The sequence below is a fragment of the Solanum pennellii genome, chromosome 10 (assembly GCF_001406875.1).
Source record: "Solanum pennellii chromosome 10, SPENNV200".
NCBI classification, from domain to species: Eukaryota; Viridiplantae; Streptophyta; class Magnoliopsida; order Solanales; family Solanaceae; genus Solanum; species Solanum pennellii.
Window position 1 is genome coordinate 77,780,179 of NC_028646.1, and position 7,970 is coordinate 77,788,148.

A 7,970-nucleotide genomic window follows, 5' to 3' on the forward strand; every position below is an offset into this window, starting at 1 on the left:
ATCGCAATTCGAACCAAATCGATTTTAAAAAAATTGATATCTGATTTAGTTTGCTTAGGTTTGATTTTAAATTTTGAAAATCGCTACTATTTATTTTGATTTTACTTAAAACAACAGCAAAAATAAGCAAATCGAACCTTTAGATATATAAATTAATCTTACTTATACATTCGCTTGAGTTTATTTTACATACTATTTTTCGCAACCTTATTGTATTAGATACATTTTCAACTACATCATGATACATTATATAAAAATGTATCTGAACCATATTGAATGTACCATCTTCACAAACACCTTCTGGTACATTATTATCAAATAGCTAATGATACATTTTTTTTAAAAAAAAAAGGTATATAAAACATAATGTGTTACAAAGAATTGAATACAAGGTTGAAAATCTTAACATTTCAATCTATTATATCAAAATTTCACCAGCTATTAGTAAATTGTAATGTTTTATCGAAGTAAAAGTTGAAAAGCAAAAACTAAAAATCGATAATATCAAAATAATATATCTGAAACATAATAGTAGTCCCAAGAAAAGAGTTTGTCAATCTTCTTTCGAAAAGAAAGTACAATTTCATCAATTATGACCTTCAACGTCCATAACAATTTGTATTTGTGCTTATCCTTTCATCTAGATTTTTTTCCTTTTTTTCTTGGTCGTCTAGGCATCTTTTTGTACCTTGGTGGTAAGATAATTTCTTTCAAAACAAACACTGGTACTGATCAATTGTTCTTATCCAACATTGGGACCATTGAGACTTCATACGTGTTTGTTAATGCAGTTGGTCTGTAGTAATTAGAGCAATATGGATGTATCTTTGTAATATTTTGCTCTTCACAACAATAATTGTATGTGTAAAAAGAATCACGTCATACTGAAATCTCCTATAGTTACATATTTTTCTCTAAAGGCAAACGATGTATCATCGTCCACCTATATACATTGAATAAATAAATTTAGAAGATGGAACAACTTGTGCATATTTAAAAGTGAGAGATACATCATATATCAATTAACTCAATTTAAGATACACAAAAATCTAATGATAATTAACTTCAAATACACGATAGTTTATATATTGATACATATAAAGAAATTCATATACTGATAAATAAAAATCCACGTTATCTGATACTTTATAGTAATGACACACTAACTCACATTTATAGAAATTCATTGCATATACAACTAAAATTAAATCAAGTTTCAATCAGCAATGTATCATGATTTATATGTACATATACAAATTCAAAAATTAAAAAAGAAATTCACATGTATCTGATATTTTTTTATTAAAAGTACAGTAACTCAGAGATCTTCAAATTTACAACGTCTACTTCAAAGTTTTAATGCATCAATTTCTATCAGTAATGTATCATGACATATCAATCATATACAAATTCATGAATGAAAAACAATGATTAAAGCACATGAATATGTGTTTCATACCTTTTGTTATCAGATCTTTAACTCGAAAATTGAAGTTTGCCCAAGCTAAGTCTAAAACAACATCTTTCAGTTGCTTTCATATTTGGGATCTGCCATTACACAATGGTAAGCAACCACCAGTATAAAATAAAGATACCAAGAAAATTGGCAAAGAAACTCAACCTGATCGTTCATAGTGAGATTCGTGTAGAATTTAAAGAACCCAAATATTACGATCTTCGATTTTTTCTTCCTTCGAGAGTGTTAGTCATCAAAATATTCATTATGTATCTTATCAAATTTTCAACAAAAAATTTGAATCCTACTCGAAAGTTTCTTCATTGAAATATGAACAAAGATGAATATGAATTTTGAATTTTAAATTGATTTGTTATTTTAGGATATACGTTTCTCTGATGAATACAATAAAAAGTAACTGAATATCATAAATTATGAGATTTTAATTTGATTTACTGTTTTGTTTTCCTTTTAAGTGCAACAGCCATATATATAATATATAATGTATCCAGACAACCAATTATGTATCCAGATTGCTAATATTTAAGGAATTTTTGTAAAATAGAAAAGAATAGGGATAGGATGTAATATAAATTTTACACCATGAAATTTATATAAGTTTTACTATTTTTATTCCATGCGATATTAATGAAAGGGACAATTAATAGATAAAGTCTGTTATATAATTAATTGGTGCTGATAATATCTAAATTGGTGGTTTTTACTTATTTTTAAAATTTAAAATAGATTTTATTTTTATTTCTAATCTTTTTATTTATCAAGAAAAAATAATAATTTTTTTCATGTTTTATTCTTAGCATTAAATATATATTCTTCAAGACATTATTTAATAAATAAAAATTTCCTAAAATATTTATATTAATAATTATTTTTTTTATATATATAAAAAGTAAAAAATAAATAGAGAGAGAATTAACTTCAAATATTTGACTTAATATACAACCAAAGGAATGCCAACAGAATCATAAATAGGGATAATTAAAACACCTTTCTTTGTTGACCACTCTTATTTTATATTTAATGTAAAAATTAATATTTGACTAATTTATCATACTGATTTGAATAAATCAAAATTGTTCACGGAATTTAATTTAAAGAGAATATATCACAAAAAGCGAATTGATCATGTATTATATTTTATATTAGAAGTAAATATTTCATATGTTTAATTGTTCAATTGAAATAAATTATAAGTGTCTAAATGGATTCCTTTGATAAGTTTGAGGGGCCATAGAGATATTAACCCAAGAAAATTGATAAATAATCATGTTCCTTGTATTTTTCGTATAATCTAAATTTATTATAAAAATTTAAGTTTAAACGAATTTAGAACGACAAGACCTCTATAAATATCGAAGGCACATTTCATTTCAAACACTCTTTGAACATCACTTCAGTCAGGTTAGTCTCATTAGTGCTTAATTAACTTCACATTCACTCATCTATTTTGTGTATGTATATATATATATACATTCAGATCTCTCTATAATTATTTTCTTAGAGTAACAGTGTGTAGAGAAGTTTTAATTTTTTTTTTCATTTTTTGTCCAGTAATTAATTGGCTATAAAAATGGCAGCACCAGCTAACAGGAATCGAATCCTCGAAATTTGCACAGAACTGGTGAATGTGAGGCATCATTTGAGTGAAATTGATCGTCAAATGCAAGTTGTGAGGTTAGGAGGCACACTTGAAGAGTTGTTTTATCTGATAAATACATATTCTACTTACCTGCAGAGAGAATTTGAGCTTGAATATGAACTTAGGACTGACTATAACTCCATTTATCCTAGATATTATTGATTAAATTTTATTTTTCATCCCTATATATAAGAGGTTATATGAACTGTTATAAAATAGTTGATTGTTGGGAGAAAAACTGAAAAAAGATAACATATATAAAGAAATTTTATTTTCTATCGATTGAAAATTTTCTATCTAAATGATAGGTTTGTATTAAAGTATATATATGTTTTTCGTTTCATTTATTTATCGTCTTTAAAAGGTAAGATATAAGGTATTTGCACATATAAATTTCATATACATTCACGTAGCCTCCTTCCTCCCACACCCAAACACAAAATCACTTAACTATCATTTTTAGCATGAGTATATCAATTAACGCAAAAATCACACAATCTGAAAATACTAATAATCTCATGATTAACTTATTTTGATAAATAAAAATTCAATTAAAAGTTATTAACCAAAACTCATATGAGAAAATAATATTAAAGAACAAAATAAATGTATAGAGCCACACTTCCACAGAAGAAATTGTAGAGAAAATATTTACATTACCAATCATAAAATTTTCTCCATTCTCAAATTTCATTCATAAAGTTATATTAAACATATTATTATTGTTATTTTTTTTTCTTACTTTATGTTATTCTTGAAGAGAATATCTAACAACTAATATACGAGCATTAATTTTAATAGCATTACATAGTCAAGGGGTTTGTTAATGTAATGTGTTGTAATTAAGACATGTAATCAAACTCTTTGCAATTATAATTACAATGGTCAATATTATTAATTACAAATATACCTATATATATGTAGTATTTATATATTTTTTGACTTAAAAAAAAACATATTTCATATATAATACGTATGTATATAAAATCGTTATTATCTATAATAAGTGTTTTTAAAAATTTAAAATAAATTCTTTTTCTTTCAAAAAGTTGACTACGAAAATTACAAGTCAAGGCGTTTTTCTCGAAGAGTGTTAGTGGTGAAAGTTAGAATTTTTATTATAGGGGTTTAAATATAAAAAAGTAAATATACGAAGAAATCGAATCGGGTTCAATATCTAATATATATAAGTAACAAAAATCTTCTTTATTTATTGAACTCTATATTAAATTAAAACCAAACAAATATATTAAATCGGAGAAAATAACTCATATGAAATTAGGACAACAAAAACCCCGTATAAAGGCCCTAAGGCCTTAAAATTTTGTTCTTCACATTTTATATTCACTTAGTTTAATTATTTCTTTTGCCTATTGTATTTCTTCAAATATAATACACTCAAATTTCTATAGAATAGCAATTTTTGTCGAATTCTTGTTTTTTGGTTGTTACAGAAAATGTGAAAATTCTATTTAGAAAAAAAACTGGTCATTTTCGTGAATTCATGATATCATAGAATGGGTTGACTGTAAAAATTATTTTATTTCTTTCACTTCATATAATACGTGTATATACATCAACACTCTCTATGACAGTGTCATTTGTCAGAATATTCTTTTGATCACTATAGAAAAATTATTCCAAATATTGTTATTAGAGAGAGTTCTGACTCTAATAGCTAAAGATTTTCTCCATTTTTTCGATTTGTGATAAATTTAGTTGTAGAAATGACATAGTATGTTGATAATTATGGTGATCTAAACGCTTGATTTGTACGGAGTTGAAGGATTAGAGACACCATTTGAGAAAAAATGATGCCAAAGTCTTTCATGCTTTTAAAGTAATATAAATATAGATTAGTCAAAATTAAATTTGTGCATGATTTTCTAAAATTAATTTTAAAGAAAGAGCATATCACTAAAGGAAAATCAGTCAAATTAACATGTTTTTATATAAAAAAAAGTTTGTTATGAAATATTAATATGAACGACTATTAATCTTCTTCATAATGTATAGTTAATCCTTCACTATTTCACACATCATTATTGATATAACTCTCGCATCCTCTAACCTTCTTGATGATCTTATTGTTAATTGCTATATTATTACAACTTTTTGTATGCCTTTATGAACACTATAAATATAGACATAAAAATTCATATTCGGTAAACTTAATAAATGAAATACCCCTTAAAAAAAATGAGAAAATGTATAAGCATTTTCTTCTTGACTCTCTTTGTTTGCTTTGTTTATGTTTCTTATTTACTTTTGTACTAACTATTTTTAGGTTGATTTTACAACATAATTATGCTTAAAGAATTGTTACAAAAAGATTAAAAGGAAGGTAAACTTGATATCACAAATCTTGACCAATTTGGAACTTGATTCGACATATGTCTGACAATTTTAAAATCTGACTCAAAATTTCACATAACATAGTCTTATTTTGGGATCTAACGCCCGATCTGAGACCTTTCCCGACACGAGACCTGAACTTGACCCATAATTCAACCCCGAACCATGATCCAATCCTCAGCCCCAACGTGACCCCAACCATTGAGACATGGATACAGATCTAGGGTTATAGTGTTTGCATAGTTTAAATCTAAATAATTTTGGGATACATATACTCCTTACTTACCAAACATCGAAAATAAGTAATCTAGAAAAATATTATTCTTCGTACCTAACACACTCTTAAGTCTTCTTCATATAATTTATCTTCGCTATCTCGTTCCTTCTTCTTCTATAAGCAAAAAAGGATAAATAATTAAGTGTCTTCCATATCTTAGATGTCCAACTCCATATAATTTGGCTTCACAATCTTGTTCCTTCTGCTTCTATAAGCAAAAAAAAGATAAATAATTAAGTTCCTTCCATATCATAAATTTCTAAGCTTTTTTATGGGAAACTTTTTAATTCTATAAGCAAAAAAGGATAAATAATTAAGTACCTTTCATGTCTTACATGTCCAACTTCATATAATATGTCTTCACAATCTTGTTCCTTTTACTTCAACAAGTAAAAAAGGATAAACAATTAAGTTACTTCCATATCTCAAATTTCTAAAAAAAAAATTATGGCAAACTTTTTAATTCTATAAGCAAAAAAGGATAAATAATTGAGTTCCTTCCATATTTTAACTTTCCATGTCTTTTATGGAATTTTTTTTAAAAAAATCATATGAAATTATGATCACAATCCTCTATAAATACCCAAGTTCATTTTAATTACATTTCACATAGAGTAGCATCACTCCACTCAAGGTCTTAACATTTTGTTTTCATCACATTTTACCCAGAGTAGCATCACCCCCACTGAGGTAATACGATTAATTATTTCTTTTTTTCTTATTATATATATTTATTCACATTAATGTTTCTATATAGGTCAGTAAAATTTCTCTATATTTGCATTGTTTGTCTACTCTTTTTTAGGGGCTATTATAGAAAACATAAAAAATCTACTCCAATTTTGTTTTGATTGTTATTGTGAATTGTTATTATAAAAATATATGTTACAAAAATTTCTAATTATATTATAAGATTCAATTCTCCAATTTTCGAACACCTTGTAAAATCACCAACTTGACTAATTTACCTCAAACATACCGTTAAATTTGATGTATAAGAGTAATATCTCAAAGTAGATAATCCTATAATGTCGTACACGAGCTACTATTAAATAATGTTTGTATGAGGAAAGTGTCTGAAGTAAGTGAAGTTATCCCATATAACAAAAATATTTTATAATATTTAAATTAATTTTCGATATATAAAGGTAGTAATTATAGTTATTTTCAAATATTATCACAATTGGTGATCCTAATTAATTGTTGTTTAGAGAGGTGTGACCGTAAAAATTAATCATTTTCTTATTTGTTTTTTGTTTTTTTATCAAGTAATTTATTCGTAGAAATGACGTTGTCAAATGATGACGGCGATAGAAGGCGGGAGATTTGCAGGGCGTTGGAGATTTTGAGACATCGTTTGAGAGACATCAATGCTATGATACAAGATGCTAGATTACGAGGCAAGACTGGAGTGGTGGATTTACTGATAACAAGACGTAATACTTATTTGAGGAGAGAAACTGAGCTAGAAAATGAACTGGAGACTAATTATAACACCTTTTATCGTAGATACCTTTGATTATTTATTTTCTTCCATGTTGGAAGATTATAAGAATTGTTATGTAGTTGGTTGATTGTTGTTTTGGAGGGAAAAAAAATTAAGATATATGCAAGAGAATATATTTTATTCTCTCAAGAATTGAAATCCTAAACTGTAACGACCCGCTAGGTCGTTTTGAGAACTAGGACTAGTTTGACTCCTTTTGAAAATTTAAAGGGGTATTTTTAAACAATTAGATAACTATGAGTACCCAATTGATGAAACTTTTATTAAATAAATAATTAGATAATAGATTAGTGGGGTTTCACGGTTAACATACTCTTGTTCAGAAAGTAAAAGGGGTGGAGGCAGAAACTTACCGTAAGCGACGAACGAGAGGGAGAAAAATCATAGCCATTTTTCAGGTAAAGATATGAGATATTCGTTCTTTTCAATTCTATATATAGTAATATATTGTCGGAGTGTTTGGGATTGTGTTATTATTTTATGCTATATTGATAATGGGAGAATTGGTGGAGATGTGGAAGAAAAAAAAATGAAAAAAAAGGGTCGTTGTTGGTCTATAAATATATTTTTGGTATTAAAATGGTGGGGAGGAGAATGGCATCTCAAGCCAATCATTGGGCAATCATGCCAATGATTGGCAATTAAGAGAATGCATTGAAAAAAAGGGAATTGGCATGTTGCAGGCAGAATGACGTTAAAAAAAAAAAGAAAAAAA